Here is a 13792-nt window from a genome sequence, read left to right as displayed (position 1 = left end):
TTTTATATACCCACAAGGAACCGAGCCCAGTGCGCCCTGGTGCTCAGCACTCAGGGAAGCAAGCAGTCCCTGAGAGAATCAAAGGTCTCTGAATGTAGAGGATATGGTATAGTAAATCAGGGAAGGCTTCTTGGGAGAGGTGCAACATGAGCAAAGTCTGGAGTGGGGAATAGGATTCAAATGGATGGGATAGAGGCCTGAGAAGGGCGTCCTTAGTGTGTGTGTTGCAAAGAGCATCCAGGTGAGCAGATGCCAGGACAAGGACTTGGATCAACAGTCCCTATGGCCCCGGGAGGTCTTTTTTTTAGCCTCAGGGGGCAATGGTGCAGAGAAACCTGCCTAGTGTGCTGAGCCAACCTGTGTGTAATGAGGTGTGGGGTGTCATTCCCCAACCGGAGCACAGGACAGAGGTGAATGGGTAAAAATACTGACCCTGAGTCCCGCTGGGCCCGAGCAGAAGGAAGATTTCATTAGTGTCAGAGAGAGGAAGGATGTGCCTGCTCCCCCAGAGGCCTGAGGGCAGGAGGCAGGCCAGGCTAGGAGGGTGACCCCATGGCCCCCAGTGGTGATTGAGCAGCCTGGGAGCCCCTGGCACTGAAGCGGGGGGAGAGCGGAACCCCATCCTTTCCCTCCGCACTTACCCTGCAAGATGGAGGACGTCTGCCAGGAAGGGACAGAAATTCCCCTTGAGACAGAAGAAGCCATGCTACCGAAAGTCAAGATTGCACCCCTGTGGACAGAGAAGGAATGAGACTGTCAGGGTCCACGGAACTCAGGCTAGGACTGAATGGGGGAGGGGGGTGGCAGCCTGGGCTCATGGCCTTGCGCAGGAGGCCCTAGGGCTGGCCCTTTGAATCTCCCTCAGCACCCTGTGAAGGCCCCAGAGCCACCCAGCCCTTCCCCTCTCCCCATCTTGCTGGACCCGGTCTCTTCCTCCCTGTCCTCTCCCGGCTCCCACACCTCTGCATTCCTGGGCAGTACTGAGCAGACCACTCTAAATGAAAGTGTGGCACTACTGGGTATTTACCCCAAAGATACAAATGTAGGGATCCGAAGGGGTACATGCACCCCGATGTTTATAGCAGCAATGTCCACAATAGCCAAACTGTGGAAAGAGCCAAGATGTCCATCGACAGATGAATGGATAAAGAAGATGTGGTATATATATTCAATGGAATATTATGCAGCCATCAAAAGGGATGAGATCTTGCCATTTGCAACAACGCGGATGGAACTGGATGGAGGGTGTTATGCTGAGCGAAATAAGTCAATCAGAGAAAGACATGTATCATATGACCTCACTGATATGAGGAATTCTTAATCTCAGGAAACAAACTGAGGGTTGCTAGAGTGGTAGGGGCTGGGAGGGATGGGGTGGCTGGGTGATAGACACTGGGGAGGGTATGTGCTATGGTGAACGCTGTGAGTTGTGCAAGACTGTTGAATCACAGATCTGTACCTCTGAAACAAATAATGCAATATATGTTAAGGAAAAAAAAAAGGAGAAGATAACAGGAGGGGAAGAATGAAGGGGGGGAAATCGGAGGGGGAGACGAACCATGAGAGACGATGGACTCTGAAAAACAAACTGAGGGTTCTAGAGGGGAGGGGTGTTCGGGGATGGGTTAGCCTGGTGATGGGTATTAAAGAGGGCACGTTCTGCATGGAGCACTGGGTGTTATACACAAACAATGAATCATGGAACACTACATCAAAAACTGATGATGTAATGTATGGTGATTAACATAACAATAAAAAGGTAAAAAAAAAAAAGTGTGGCATTATTTGGGGCAGGGATTCTATGCGCAGAGCCGTGCTTGGTTTGGGAGTTTAAAGCTACCATCAATCCCACTCCCTTCCCAGGGCCCACTGGAGAAACAGATGGAGAGCTTGGATGCGGTGAAGTCTTCCCTCTGTTGCTGCTGGGAGTCACACTGGAGGATGGGGCAGATCTTCTAGCCTCAGGAGCTTGGCCATGGGCCCCATGCAGAGCAGCTGGAGAGCTGGGGGCCTCCTGCATGTGTGGATGGCCTGGGGTGTCTGCCTTGTCTGGGGGGGCATGAACTGAGACCTACAAGCTGGATGGGTGGAAGAAGGGGCTGAGCTACAGGATCTGAGGACTGATCACCACTGAAACAGGAGGGAAGGGCCGAGGAAGGGCAGAGGTTTCTCTCCAGTACTTTTGGGTCAGTGTTGGCATATTGACAGCAGAAAGGATTTTCCCTTTTGCTTGGCACTTTGCAAGTATCTTCTAACCAATCCCTTACCGAGTCTTTTTCAGGTAGGGGATAGAGCATTCCGCCATGGGGATAGGGGAGTGCAAGAGATTGAGGAATGAGGCCTTGAAGTGGTAGCCTTGAGCGAGGCCTCTTTTCTCCACCCCCGCAGTGACCAACACACCACGCTCTGCAGAGAGCTGTCAGAATCATCTCAATAAGAGCAGCTAGCAAGCCATGAGGAGTACTGTGTGACCTTGTACCAGTTGCTTAGGCTTTCTGTTCTTGCTCTTCAACTGCAATGTTAAGCCAGCTGAAACAGTCCGAATTCACAGTGAACCTGCTTTGTTGAGAGGCCTCGAGGGCCTCCAAAGGTGGGTAGGCCATGTCCCTGCCCCAGCTGACAGCTCTCAGATCTTCCTGCTCCCGTCACCTCCTTAAAATTCTTGCGTGGTGATGGGGCACGGGGCAAGGGTGACAATAAAGGGAGAGCACAAGGGAGTTCCTTTGTGGTGATGGAGCAGTCTGGTGTCTTGACTGTGGTGGCAGTTACAACAATCTGCAGATGGGATAGAATGGCATAGGAACACACACACACACGAGTACGCATCTGAAAAAGGTCTGTGGATTACACCAACACCAGTCTCTTGGTTTTGATATGTGACTGTAGTTATGTAAGATGCTAACACTGGGGGACGCTGGATGAAGGGTACAGGAGACCTTTCTGTACTATCTTTTTAGTTTCTTGTAAGTCTATAATATTTTCAAAATAAAAAGTGAAAATATATTTTCCTAAGGCCCCTCCTTGCTCTTAGCATAAATCCAAACCGCACCAAGGATGACAGACCCTCTGCAACCTAGCCTCCCTAGCATGCTCTGGAAACCTCCTCCTTGTTCTGCTTGACCCAGCCCTGTTGCCCTATTCTCTATTCTTTGAGTCGGCCCAGCACACTCCCTCTGTGGGGTCTTCACATCAGGTTCTCTCACCCTAAATCCTAAGCACGAATAACCCCTGTCGGTCATTCAAATTTCAGAATCACCCCCCCTCCCCCACAGTGAGGCCTTCTTTCTCAGGTTGTCCGCTTCAGCTCTCCCACTATAAGGATACCACCTCCTGGTATATCCTTCTAGTGCCTATCATCAACAGATGTGACCTTATGTGTTTGCCTATCTGCTGTTCATTATCCTGACCTCCCTTCCCTATGAGAATGGAAGGTACAGAAAGCAGGAAAAATGTCCATCTTGGTCACTGGTATATCCCCATACCTACAACAGGAGCAGGTATCACAGATGGGTAGGGGATATTTATTAATGATAGATGTCTGGCTGGCTGGCTGGCTGGATGCATCACACAAGACTGCATTTGAGCAGTGGTAAAACAAAAAAAGAAAAGAAAAACAATGAAACGAAAGGAAAAGAAAAGAAAAGAAAAAGTTACCTAATGCAGAGGTTCTCCACCAGGACTCATACTATTATTGAAACACACACACCCACCTCCCTGATTTACTACAGGCCCAGACTACTCTCCTAGTCCCCACTCCTCCATGCAGTTCAACTCTGCTATGCCCTTACTTCTTCCTAATTGCTAACCTTCCTGATTGCTAGCAAATCCAGCTGATAGTATAATATCAGCCATTCAAACTTTAGTCTGAATTCCAGGTCAGTGCCAACTTCCTCCAGAGATCTGTAGTATAAACTTAACTTGATATTACTTAATCTTGAGGGAATTTCAGTAAAGGGGAGGGAGGTCCATTTGGGACACATTTCCTGTGCCTGTAAAGTTATGCTTCATAGAAAGCCAAGAGCAAATTCGGATCTGGTTCTGGAGGAGAGGTTGTGACAGCTGAGGACAACTTTTAGTACTTTCAAACATGAAAGACCCTTTCCAGAGCCCTGAGTTATACTCCTAGCTCTATTGTGTTCTCCCTACATTTCCCTGAGCAAACATCTTTCCCTCCCCTGGCCGTCTGTAAGGTGGCATATAAAGTCCTTTCCAGCTTTGAGTTGTATAACTCTAAGAAAGGGTACTATTCTGGGGAGAATCAGTTTTTGAGATGATGTGCACAATCAGAATTAGAGCCCAGGGTGCAGGTCAAGCCCCTTAGCCCCCCTCCCCCACTCCAGCCATTCAGTTTTGCTGTAAAAAGCACATGTATCTCCCCGCCGACACACACACACGCACCAACCTGAGCTTTCCCTCTCACCTGAGGGCTTAGCTTGGGGTAGTCAGTGCTCTGTGTGGCTCTGGCAGTTTGTACAAAGGGCTCCTGAGCAAAGCATTCCATCCCCTGCTTTCGGGACTATGAAGAGCAAGTACCCTTCAGTTTAGCAGCCCAGTGAGACATTAGAAGGCGCTTCCTAGCTCTGGGCACGATAAAACGCTAGAGCAGGTTGCATACGGGAGCCAGGAAGCTTCCATCCCTGGAGATGTTTCTGGATGACTCAGTTGCTCACTTCCATCATCTATCACAAGTTTATCTGTCACATGGTACCTGAACCTGCTTTCTCCAAAGTCGGTCCAAGTCTAGGTTTGGGGAATCCATAAATGGGCACAGTGGTGTGCTGTCACTCTGGCCAGCTCCCATGAGGGGGAACCAGGCTGTGGCTCCCATGGAGCTGCTTAGGAGAAGGTCCCCGAACCGAGGCATGTGTTTACGGTGATGTTTGGCTGCCAGATTTGTATTAGTCTTTCAAGACCTGGCTCCAGCATCTCCCGTTCAGAAGAGCCCTGCCTGACTGCCCTCCCCCCATTCTTCCTGCAGGTTGAATTAGACATCTCTTCTCTGAGCTGATGTGGCCTCTCAGCTGATTGCTGTAGGCCCATCCCCCAGTCGGTGAATGGTTTGTATGTTACTCTGTCCCCATAGGACGGGAGCTTCCTAGGGCCAGGACCGAGCCCACCTCAGGCCTCTCTGCATCTCTGCTACCACCACAGGGCAGCTGGGGCAGAGTAGGGGCTCAGTGGTGCTGGCGAATCACTGGAGGAACTGGCTGGGAGCTCATACATCATAGATGGAAGATTCCAGGGACTGGCAGTGTGGGAAGCAGGCGAGGAGCCCCAGTCTCATCTGCAACCTCCCTCAGCCTCCTCTGACTCGGCAGCCTTGATTCCTAGCAAAATGCATCAGGTCCCCATCACACACCAGGCTCAATGCTCATCTGCATAGCATCCTCCATCCAGAACAGCCCTGAGCTGCGAGCACGAATACTAATGCAGCATGCAAATGCCAGCCCCGAGAAAGAGAGCCCCAGACTGTCAATTAGCTCCCCCAGCACCTGCTAGATGGCCCAACCCCCTCGCTCACTAGGGGCCAGCCAGGGCAAGAAGGGACAACAGACACAGAAGTCAGCTGAAGTGCCACTGTGGTCAAGGCAATGCCCCGTGGCCTCCCAGGAAGGGAGCCTCCATACAGACAGAGTGGAAGAGAAGGCCAGCCTGGCCTCTCAGGAAGGGGGCTCCCAGGGGTCTTCCGGAGGAAGGATGGTGTACCTGCTCTTGGAAGTGCTTCATCACCCTTCCCTCCGCCCTGCCAGCTTCGAGCCAGACCACCTGGGTGCCAGCTTCAGTGCACGTGGCCCGTGACCCATGGTGGAGTCCTCGCGGCCGCTCTCCTCTGACTCGGGGCACCATCTGGGAGGGCTGTGAGTGCAGAGAGCCCCCTCACCCTACCTGTTCTTCATGGAACTGTCCTGATCTCCCCCCTCCCCGCCACTACCTTCTCTTTCCTGGGTGGGTAACAGCATGGGCTTTGAAGACAGACAGAAGGGGGTTCAAACCCTGACTCTCCAGCTGTCTCCAGTTTTGTGACCTTGGGCAGATCATCTCACGGTTCTGACTCTTTGCTAACGCATAAAACGGAGGAGAGGGCAGAGATAGGGGTACGATGAGGGCTGTCTTGCAGACAGCTGAGGAGTTCAGGCCACTTCCTCTGGTGTGCCAGAGGGGCTACTTCGCTAATTTCGTAAATTGTTGAACTTGTATTTCAAATTCCTATTCTTCTTGGGGGCAGAAATGAAATCTCAATACACTCAGAATACCCCCATCTCCTCAGCATGGCCTGAATATTCTTCCAGGGGTTTATGAAGCATTGAGGTATGGGGTGCGCTCGACCTCCGACATGCAGCCTACCCCCTCTCCGGGCAGGCAGCCCCCATGATGTGCTGGTTCCTGAGCATCCTGTGCCCACGCCACCATCCAGGTCATAACTGGGGCCCCCGGCCTACAACCAACGTTTGCCTGCATTTGGGGGCATGGTGGGCCACGCCCCTCTTGAGCACAGTGGGAAGGTTCCTCTCCTTGCCAGACTCCACGTGGAGAAACGAGGATCGGCCTCCTAACAAAGACACACAGGCTAGCGGAGTGTGTTCCGTTTGTGCTGCACAGACGGCGGGCAGGGCTGGGAGGGGGACTCAGGGTCATGTCCATTTTCCCAGACTCGGCTTGGGAAAGGGGCAGGGTCTCCCCGGCCCCGCGGATTCCACCAACGTCTGGGGCCCACCAACGTCTGGGGCTTCAGTGCCGAACGGTGCCTTGCCTGAGGTGGGGCGGGGACAAATCCCATCTCTGAGCTCACATTCTTCTAGGTCTTTTATCAGACCAGAGCCTTTGGAAGTCCACATCCAAGAAGGTGGCCCCATTGTTTCTGTGTCATATTGCCACAGGCCGTGAGTGCCACAGGTGTCCAATGAGGGGCAGGGTATGTGGTCACCGGCAACAGCGGAAGAAGCATCCATTGATATCTCGTAGTTTTATGCGGCCTCATTTCTGCAGCTCTATCCCAGAGTCAGCCCTCCGCATGAAGGCGACCATGACTTTTCTCCTTGCCTCCTTCCTTCTTCCCTCCCTGCTCCGGGCTTTTTTTTTTTTTTTTTTTTTTTTTGCCCTCTTCAGGCTCCAATTGCAGCAGCAGCCGCCTAGCTGGGAAGCTGGGAGCCAGCGAGGACAGGTTCAGCGGGCCGTGGAGGGCCAGGGACGCTCATCGCTGGCATTATTACTAATCATCATGCAGCATGGTTGCTGCTCCTTCCCTCCGCCCCTGCTCATGTCCTCTGGGGTCTTCGGTTTGGAGAAGCCACAGAAGGAAAACAGACCCTGTGTGCATTCTGCATTCCCATAGGCAGATGGGTATGACGGCAGCCCCCTGGCCAGAAGGGTACGGATAGAAGCAGCAACTGCCAGCCAGAGGACCAGGACCCAGCGGCCCTCACTCGGCATCTGTCCCTTGTCTGTAAGAAGCTACACCATACCTGTGAGTCCCCAGTGAATTGTTACCTCCCAGAGAAACAGTATTGGAAAAAATAAGTTACAATAGCAGCAGGAGGGCTTGGAGCCAAAGGGAATATGAGCTCTGGAGTCAGACCATCGAAGTTCAAAGCCAGCTCCACCACTTTCTTGCTGTGTGACTTTGGGCAGGTCACTTAAACTCTCTGTGCCTGGTTGCACCATATATAAAACGGGGGATAATGAGGATACCTATCTTACTGAAATGATTAATGGGACGAGGAACAAATTGGCACATAGTAAACACTCCAAAGACAGTCGCTAGCATTGTTAAAGTAATTATTATATAATCTAAGGAGAATAAAGGAGGGGGGTGAACATGACAAACTCCTGCATATTTCCCCACGGAGATTATGGATCCATATTCTGCACACACTTTAGAAATTCTGTCCTCATTGCCCCAGCCATTTCAGTGTCACACCACTATGACAATTGTCCAGGGCCACCCCCACCCCATCTCAGTTCTGTTCTGCCCCTGACTCTCCCCTCACTACCTGCAACCCCATCCCTTTCTACCTAGCTCCTCTCTTGATTTCTCCACCCCACTTCCACCCTGACCTTTGCCCTCCTAGGCTGATCCAGGCTCCTGACTTTGCTGAATCCAAATGTTTGCTTCTCCCAGGACTTTGAGTGGGGCTGGCCAGCCTGGCCAGAGTCAGAGGATGGTTTTCTCAGCAGCAGAGCTAGAGAAGTCATTCCCACTCTTTCTTGGTGAAATCTGGGATGTTATCATCTGCCCATTGCCCCCAAGCAGTGAGCATAAACTTCTGGACCCCAGAGACCATCTCAGGGTGTGATGGGACAGGAGGCACTCACTAACTTGTGACTGAATGAATGAGTGAGTGAGTGAATGAAATTTAATGAGAATGTTAACAATGACCGGCACCTCTCACTGAGCCTTGCCAGGCATTACACTTAGAGCACTGGAATGCTTCTTCTCATTTAATCCTTACAACAGCCCCAAGAAATAGGCACAATTATTTACACCCATTTCACAGATGTTGAAACTGAGGCTCAAAGAAGTTAAAGCGGCACAGCTAAGAACTGACTGTATCAAATCCCTAATTAGAATCTTTCCCCTGTAGTGCAGAGTTTCTTAATGAGGTGTCCATGGATGTTCTTCATGTGAACACTGTAAAATTTTATGCAGGGTGTGAGTGTGTGTGCACGCAAGCATGGCTATCTTGAAGGAGAAGGTTCACAGGTTTCATTGGATACTTAAATATTTATTTGAACATATTTGAATCCACCTCCCTCCCCACTCTTCCTCCTTCTACCCAGCCTTCCGTCCACCCCCAGAGAGCCATCGGATCAATTTCATGAAGTGCTTACCTTGCGCATGGCCTAGGGTTGACACCCATAACTTTGTGTATGTTGCTTCAGATAATGTAAGCCAAATGCTCTGGACTGTCCTCCCCCCTCGCTGGATCTGGGTAACTTGGAAGGGCTTTGCTGCAAGAGTCTGGGCTGTGTGGGTGGCTGCACTCTGTCTGAACTCATTTCAGCCCTGGTGGAGACTGTTCCAGCACTAGAGCATGAAGGGGGAACCCTTGGGGCAGTGCAGCCATCAAGACATCAAAGGCAGAGCCTGTGACCTGGCTTCCCTGGCATCAGCCCTGCTCCCTGAAGAGTCATGATCAACCTTGACAGATGAGGCCATGCTTGATGCATATGGATATGGCCCTGGAGAGGCACTTCCCAAGGCCAAGTCCTATTCCAAGATCTTTTCTTCCTCCTGGGAAGGTGGGGAAGAAGTTGCTTGCAAAGAAGACTGGAAGGGGAAACGGAAGAATGGAGTTAGCATTTTCGGAGCTGGGACTGTGTTCTAGGCAGGAGACCCTATGCCAGGCACTTTTGTAATCATGATCACTTTCAGCCTCACCCTGCAACTGAGGTTGGTGGAATTATTCCGCTTGCAGATTGCAGAAACTGAGGTTCTCACGGGTCAAATAACATGCGCGAGGTCACAAAACAAACCCAGCATTTGCAACCTGATCTCCCTGACTTGAAAGCTGTATCTAAATCCCTGCCTTCTGAGGATCTATTCTTAGTTGTGACATAACTTTGTAGTTTGCGAAAGGTTTATCCTACCTGGCTTCTCGGAGAGTCCCCCACGCCACCTCATCCCAAACTCATCTGCTCCCTCTTTCCTCCCAGCCTGATCACAGTTCATAATGTTAACAGGATCTGATTGTCTTCAGTCCTAGCCTATCAGTTCCACGAGGACAGGGACTCCTGCCTCTTTGTTCATTATTGGTCCCTCTATTTAGAATGGTGCCTGGCAGGTAGATGGTGCTTAATAAATATTTGTTGAATGAATGAATAACTAAATAAGCCCCAGAGCAAAAATATAATAAAAGTCTTTTGCAGAGTGCTTTGCCAAGAAACAAAGTATTTTCCCTTTACTTTATCTGATCCAGTCCTCACACCAACCCTTGAAAGACCCTGTTCATGTTTCAGAGAGAAGCAGGCTGGGCCCAGATGTACATTTAGTAAGAGAAGTGGGACTTGATCCCAGGGCTAAATGATGGTGCCCTTTCCCCTGCCCTGATGATCTCAGTGTGAGGATTTGCAGAACACTTAGGATGTCCTGGGTCAGGCTAAGCCATGGTGGCTGGGGGCAGGGGGAGGGGTGCCTGCTTTGCTTTCTAAAAACTCAGGATCTATTTGAGGCGGCCAGACTTATGCATGCAGAACATTTGGGAAATGGTACAAGACAGCAGCTAGCATAGTGCTGAATTGCACATAATCAGGTGCCAACCACATTCCCTTCCTTAACTAATCTGAGTCTTTTAATACCAGATGGGGACCCTGAGAATAGATTTCCTATGAAACAGATGAAGAGCAAAGATGGAAGCCAAGGGGAAGGGCTGTGGCTGACTCATTTCTATACCCCTCTAGCCCAGCACGGTACCTGGCCACAACAACAGTGATAGTGGCAGTCCACCGTCCACGACTGACCACACTGTGTGCCAGGTACCTACTAAGGGGCCTGACATCACCTCCAAGTCTTCACAGCAGCACGGCAGGGTGGGTACTCATGTAGTCCATGGAAGGTGAGAGTAGGGTTCAGAGAAAGTACTCACCAGGCTCCAAGTCACACAGCTAAAAAGCAGCAAAACCAGCATGGGAACCCAGGACTAACAGCACCCCCAGATCCGTGCTCTTCATCTGACGCTGCTGGCCCCATGTGGGGTGGGCACTCAGTGACCTGCCCCAGCACGCAAGGATGGAAAGAAAAATGACAGAGGGAGTGTGTGACACAAGAGGGGAGGGAACAAGCTTGTGTGTTCCACAGACAAGCACGGGCACGCTCGGACAGGACCCCTGCAGGCCTCTGACCATTTCACCCCTTCCTCCCGGAACAGCCTTCCGGGGGAGCCTGACGGAGTCCTCCATGGGCGCTTCTGTCAGAGGGATGGGAAGGCCTTGCCTCCAGAGCTTTCTGAGGGCACGGACAGGCGCCGTGGGTGTGTATTACTCAGCCCAGGCTGCTATTACACAATGCCACAGACTGGGAAGCTTAAACAACAGAAATGTATTTTTTTTCACAGTTCTGGAGACTGGAAGTCCAAGATCCAGGTGCCAGCAGGGTGGGTGTCTGGTGAGAGCTCTCCCCTTGGCTTACAGATGGCTGCCTTCTGCTCCCTGTGTGCTCACAAGACCTCTCCTTAGTCGTGTGTTAAGGGCTTGGGGGAACTCTCTGATGTCTGCTCTCAGGAGACAAGATGGACACTTAATCCCATGGGATCAAGACCCCACCCTTATGACCTCATTTAGCCCTAATTACTTTTTCAGAGGCCCCATCTCCTGATATAGCCACACTCGAGGGCAGGGCTTCAACATATGAATTTTGAGGAGACACAAACTTGCAGTCCGTAAGAGGGTAGATGAGGGAGGGACCAGAGCTCGACACGGGCCTCACCTTTAGGAGTAGAAGGAGCCACAGTGAGGGAAGCCCCCATTGGATGGGCCTGGAAAGATGGCCTTAGTGAGTACATGCTGGGGACAGCAGGACAAACTGCCCACACGGTTCTCTGCTCTCTGTGGCAAGTCTCCCAGAGGCAGGAGTGGGTCTGCTGTCTTCTCTCCCTTGACGTGCATTGCTCCCTAGATGCACTCTTTGTGAGCCTCTCACAGGTAATGTCTGATGCCTCACACAGTACGTTTGTGTGTGTGCCAATTTACCTATAGATAACCCCTACCACACAGGGCATCATCAGGAATAAGAGAGCTGTTGTGCATGTAAATATCTGGTACACAGTTGACATGAAGAATAAATATTTGTTGAATAAGTGAATCTTTGCTTGGAAGAGTGCTTCTTCCTTTGAAAAGCTAGGATGTTCTGGTCATCATCAGTTTTTACTTAATAATTGGGTCACTGAGCAAAGCAAATTAGTTCATTCATTCATTCATTGACTACACCCCTGCCAGAAACAAGGGCTTAAGTAGACAGCCTAGAACTAAATCAGTAGTGGTCCCTGCTATTAAGGAACTCTCTGTGCAGAGGGAGAGACAGACAGGAAAGGGACAATGAGAACCAAGGAAATGACTTTTCTGAGGGGCAAAAGCCCCAAGTACTGCAGGAACCCTCAAGGCAGGCACCAATTTGGGGCCAGGAAGGGATTGCTGGAGAAAATGCCGCTTGAATTAGCTGTTCAGAGGATGGGCAGCAGGTCACCAGATGGAGAAAGGGGTGAGGGATATTCTAGGCAGAGGGAGCAGCACATGCAAAGGCCCTGAAGCACAACCATAGAGGGCACTAGGGAGGGTCTGTGTGGCCGGAGCCCCAAAGGGAGCACTGGAGAACAGACAGATGGGTAGACAAAGCCAGACCACAAAAGGGCCTCATAATTAATACTTAGCAGTTTGGACTTTATCTTGATGACCTCACTTTATTCCCACTGCTCAGAAGCAGCCAATTGTAAACTCCTCCAGAGGTACTTCGCTTTCTCTTATCTGTAAAGTAGAGCAATTCATCTCTACTCTGCTTCTTCATATGGTCATGGGGAAGAAGAGGAAATGCAAGAATGGCATCCTTGCCTTCTGGAGACTCTCGAGGGTTGGTCCAGGTCTTCAGGAAGTGTGATGAGCAGATGCCTGAGAATCCAGTGATCCTAGAGGGCTGCACCACCCTCTCCCCAGCAAAGATCCCTCCTCTGTTCCTTGAGTCCTGGCCACCGTGATAGGTCTTCTCCTGACCCCTGGCTTCAATGCCACCCCCACCCTTCTTCTCTAGCAAGGAGTGCAGGAGGGAGGCAGAAGACCAGCCTCTACCAGTCCTGCTCCATCAGCCAGGACTCTAGGCCTCATGGACACAGACAGATAAGTCCTGGCAGTTATGAGAGCTGAAGATTTGAATCTGGTGGGGCCCAGGGGAGATGTCCCCAGCTCAGGGGTCCCCATTGTCCTCACCTGTCAACAGGAGGTGGTGACACAGCCCTGGACTCCAAGTTTTAATCCCACATTCTGGCTAAGTCACTTCAGGCAAATTCCTTACCTTTGGTAAGCCTCAGCTTCTCTTTACAGTAATGATTAGACATGACCTAACTCACAGGGCAGGGGGTGCTGTGGGGTATACATAGCAAATGGCAACGCGAATGAAAGGGACGGATGTTATTAAGCGTACTTTCCCTGTTGCACAAAATATGAAGTGTGTTTGGATTTGAGAAAGCATTAAATGCTGAATTAGGTAAAGAAAATTACTCAGAGTCCTTGGCCAAGTCTCAGGCCACCTTTGTCCCTGAAAGGGCAGCTAATGGGCTGGAATGAGGGGAAACAGCTCCTGAGAGGCCTTGTATCCTTGGGCTATGACTATGTGCCTGTGTGGCTTTGAGCCTGCGTGAATGCTGGTAACAGTAATGCCATTTTGCACTGTGTGTGTGTCTTTGAGCCTCTGTGTTCGTGTGTCTAGATCTTAGGTGGGGTCCTGTGGATGCACCTGTGAGCATATTATGGGCTGAGTGTGTCTGTGTGTATAACAGCAATGTCTGTGTGGACTTGTGGGACTGTGCCCACATTTTCTGTGTGACTATGTGTACAGCTGTGTTTGTGAGGCCGTATGTTGGGGGACCTGTGATCTGCAGGCATAGTGTATAGTGGGAACTCAGGCCACTTCTACCTGGAAGAGAGGTAGCTCCTCTCAGGCTTTCAGGGAGCAGAACTTGCATTTCAGCACCACAGGGAGCTGGGATGGACCCATAGGGGTGAACCCAAACTTTGCCTTTTGCATGAGATACTGAAATAGGGGTTGGGGTTCTGTGTGATCTGGAGTGAAAACTCACAGCAGAGAGAC

General features: G+C 50.9%; 1 protein-coding gene across 2 annotated transcripts in view; it reads left to right on the top strand.

Moving 5' to 3' along the window:
• The window catches only part of KCNIP1 (potassium voltage-gated channel interacting protein 1), a 330114-nt gene that overhangs the window by 110555 nt on the left and 205767 nt on the right, over positions 1 to 13792 (top strand). The gene's annotated exons all lie outside the window — the stretch shown is intronic.

The sequence above is a fragment of the Neomonachus schauinslandi genome, chromosome 7 (genome assembly GCF_002201575.2).
Source record: "Neomonachus schauinslandi chromosome 7, ASM220157v2, whole genome shotgun sequence".
NCBI lineage: Eukaryota > Metazoa > Chordata > Mammalia > Carnivora > Phocidae > Neomonachus > Neomonachus schauinslandi.
The sequence above is the reverse complement of the archived record's forward strand: the minus strand, read 5'-3'. Positions and strand labels throughout refer to the sequence as shown.